Genomic DNA, 4468 nt, shown 5'->3' on the forward strand with positions numbered 1-4468 from the left:
CCTTTTGTAGTTCAAATTCCTTTTTCCTCACGAACCAGTTTCGAACCACCACTAGTGTCTTTTTTCAATTCTTGACAGAGTTGGATGCATGGTACTTTTCAACACACGGCCCACGTACGCATACATGGACCCATCAGACGGATCGGTATACGTGCCCCTTAGGTCGGACATTGTCGAGCACAACACAATACATGTCACTAGACACTCATAAAAGAAAAGGTCTTCATGCTAACATGTCGAATATAAATATCAAAGGTATGCATCCGTACTAGCATAACATAACGGGGAAGTATCCCGATATACATGACATACATACATGCACGAGGTCCCATGATTTTTATTCATAAGATAATATTTATTTCATTTTCTTTCTCCTTAGCTCCATAACATATTTCATGTATGTATCACGCATACATTGATAAACATAAATTTTTTCTACCTTATAATTTGAGGGATCTGGGATGGCGTGTATAGAAAACAAAGAAGAGAGAGGAAGGGAGAATTTCGGTTTTTGTGGAAGGAGGAAAAACAAGAAAGTAAAGAGGATGCCAATCGGACACTAAAATAAAAATTTGGCAAAAAATTTATCTCTAGTCCGAGTAAGAGGATCAATGAGTGTCAGTTTTTTGTTGTAGGATCGTTCGATTTGACTACGATGTTTTAGGAAAGGATTCTTACAAGTTTCGTGTTGAAACTCGACCATGGTTTGTTTCAGAATTAGATTCGAGAGATTTATAATTTCGATAAGAAAATATATTTTTTCCAAATTTTAAACTCAATTAGTATGGTCTCTATCTTTCTAACAATTAAAAAAAAGGGCATCAAATTGGTTGATTCGATATCTTTATTTTTCGTGAAGAAACCAAGTCATTTCTAGTTTACGATTGGAAGATAAAAAGCAATCCTAAAAAATAGATTGAAATGCGTTGCTCAGCGAAATCTAGAAAGATTGAACGTCGGAAGAATCAACCGTGGATACGCAGCTTCTGGCGACGAGATAGAAGCGTATTAGCAAAAAGTAGAAATGTATCACAACGTGGCAAGAATGACGGGTCAACCAGTCAACGAGGACGTGTTGTGAGACACCACTTTACTTGCTAAACCGCACACGACCCAGTCTACCCTCTGTAACTCAAACAATACCAAAGAACTGGAGTTCGATCTGGGTGCTCAAAATCAATTTTAAATTTAATGAATCTATTTCCAAGAAGACATTATCAAATATAATGAATCTATTTCCAAAAACAATTTTAAATTTCTTATTGATCTTGTTGAGACAACGTCTCCTGTTCCAACCCTGAGTGTTATCTCGCCGTCCGCAAGCATTCTCCAGGAGCTAGTTTCCTGGAAAAAAGAACAAATATGATTAGTGGCCGCTGAATCTAATATCCAAGTTGAGTTATCATACTCTACTAAACATATTTCTATAATGAGTTAATCATATTTACCTTGTTTTGTCTTTTCGGCTTTTTTCTCTGCAAGGTATTTTTGGCAATTTCTCTTTCAGTGCTCGTCTTCGTTGCAATGGAAACATTTTCCTTTATCTGCTTTTTGTGTTTGCGGTTAGTAGGAATCTTATTTTTCCCCTTACCCTTCTTCTTTATCAAAACACTTTTAGAAGTTGAAGGTCCGGACTTACTTTTGGAGGACGATCCTCGTAGTAATTTCTTAGAGATGAGCAGTCAAGTTATATTCTATCTTGTTCATCATCACATTTGTGCGAAATTGGAAGAAGCTCTTCGAAGAGACTCCATGATAAAACTGACTTGACTCTTCTCATCAATGACATCTCCATTTTCTTCTGCCACATTGAAATGGACCATGTTGTCCAGGACATGTTCTCTAACTGAGGTCCCTTCTTTCATACGGCAGTTGTAAATGTATTTTATGGTGTCATGTCTAAGGGAGAAGGACGGTTGTCCAAACATCGATTTCAGAGATTCCCTAATCTCTTTCGCAATACTCATGATGTTGTGTTTCTTAGCAAGAACATCAGATAGGCTGGCTAAAATGTCCAAACTCGAGTAATTGTACTATTGAGTTTGTCATGCTGTGATATAAAGAAAATTTTATTAGTGATTTGATTTAATCCTGTTTAATCCAATCAGGTTTAGTAAATGTAATAATGTACCCAAAAATTATTAAGAAAAGCCAAAGTTGGGAATGGACCTAAGAAATCCTATCCATTTCTGGAGTTTATGTTGTTTCGACTCCCATGTTACAACCCTTCGAATGGGTAGTTGCTCTAGGGCAACATGCAAGCGGAACATGGGAATCTCACGGTGTAACCTAGTGGTGGAAACCATAGGACGTGTTGATATACTTCCTTCTCCCACTTACTATAAATACTTACTCTATTCACCTCGTTATTGACTCATGCAAATGCGTTCTGAATGAAGGACGCCCCCAGGGCGACACGAGGCCGAACATGAATCTCACGGTGTAAATGTTTCAGAGAGCGTGAAAGGAAAACGATATACCTTTTTCCTCCCACTAAGTATTTTAGACGGTTGAGTATACTCATTACTTAGGTATATTCCAGCTAATTAAATATAACTTAAGTCTAGGTGATTTGTAACGACCCTAATTTCCACGTATCTAGAGTCGCCACGAACGTCTCATGCTCATTTATAAAGCAGAAATATAACAATTACATGAGCATCATTTATGACGTAAACTTCAAAAACGTTTAAAACAACTTCTTATTTGGAAAACACAGTCATGGTCTTACGTGTTTAAATACAAAATACTAAAATTTAGAGAAAATAAAAACAAATACAAAATAATTTAAAACTAAGAATTTAAATATGAGTCTACCCTATGCACGTGCCACAATCTCTGCTCGCGATGCCGCCGTCCTCCGTACAAGTGCGTCTTACCTTTACCTGAAAAATGATGTGGCACACGGCCTGAGTATTTCAAAGAATACTCAGTAAGTGGCCCCACTATAGGAGCCATGCAAATGCAAACACATGCAATCATGATTTAGGGACCTATCTCTAATCATCTTAGGGGTGGCCTCCAGTCTCGGACAAATTGGATGTGTAGTACTTCCCTACACATGACTTACACGTGCGAGTGTGAACCCCTAGGAAGCTCGCACACCCCCTAGACCCTCTGGTCAAGATAATCTGTAGCGACGTCCGGAGGTCAGTGGAACCCAATAGTGTTATGTGCCTCATGAACACCCTCATTTGTGTGCATTCGCACCTGTGCGCATTCACGCTCATCATAAGGTGCGCGTCCGCACTCATCATCTCTAGGGGAAGTAGCCCTATGCTTATGAACATACAATATGCATGAGGTCCCTCTAAATCCATTATAATGTCTCTTCTGACACAACCCTCTAGTCTCATCCCTTTGTTACTCTACATAACACATACTCGTGGATATTTATATTAATATCATTTTCACGCTCTTAGGGTTGTGTCCTATGTCGATCTAACGACATGATGCAATATGGCACTCATGATCATATAGCATGCTCAAAATGGAAAACATCATCATATTAAGGTAAACGTCACGCAATCATCATACTCAACATATTGCCACAAAGTGCATCAAACATATCAAGTACGTCATTCATCAAAATATATATATACTGCACACATCATCAAGTATCGTATCCCACACATCATCATAACTCATACAATTTTTTTAGCCTATCCTATAGTAAGACCATTTACCCGATTAGCTTATACGGGTGTCACCAATTTATCCTTAATGTAAGTTCGATTTTTTCCTTCGTATTCAAGCCAACCTGTATGAATTCATGGAATCAATTTCATGTTCAATTCTCTAACTCTTATAATGGTTCATGTGCTAAAATTCATGCGAGCATTAAAGACTTTGCATGGATAAAGTCTTGGAACGATGTAATATACATCTAAGTATATATACATATTATATATATATTCTATTTATATTAAGATTTTATCTTGTATTTTTATTTCGAGTGACTACTTTCTTGTCTTCTAATATTCTTTCTGTACTTTGCTTTGTCTCTCAATTTTTGTTCAAGACATATTCTTGACCAATTTTTAATATTCTTACTTAATCATATTATTGGTCAATTCCGATCGATTCTTACCCCCAACTCTTCCCTTTCATTTTTCTCTTTCTCCGTATTTTTTTTTTCTTTTGATTTTGTATTTTGGTCTTCTCTGTATTCTCTCTTTTAGTTCTTTCCTGCTCTCGTTATTATTTTTTTTCTCTATATGCCTTCTCAGTTCATTCCTGCTTTCTTTCTTTCTTTATTTATTTATTTCTTTTGCTGCATTTCTTCTTTTCTTTCTTTTCTTTTGATTGTCTCTTTATTTTTTTTTTCTTTCTTTTCTCTACATTTCTTCTTTTCTTTCTTTCCTTTTCATTTTGTTTATAGTATTTGCCTCCCATATATATATATATATATATATATATTTTTTTTTTTTTTTTTTTTTTTTTTTTTTTTTTTTTTTTTTTTTTTTTT

Source organism: Cucurbita moschata, unplaced genomic scaffold, assembly GCF_002738365.1.
Source record: "Cucurbita moschata cultivar Rifu unplaced genomic scaffold, Cmos_1.0 Cmo_Scf00071, whole genome shotgun sequence".
NCBI classification, from domain to species: Eukaryota; Viridiplantae; Streptophyta; class Magnoliopsida; order Cucurbitales; family Cucurbitaceae; genus Cucurbita; species Cucurbita moschata.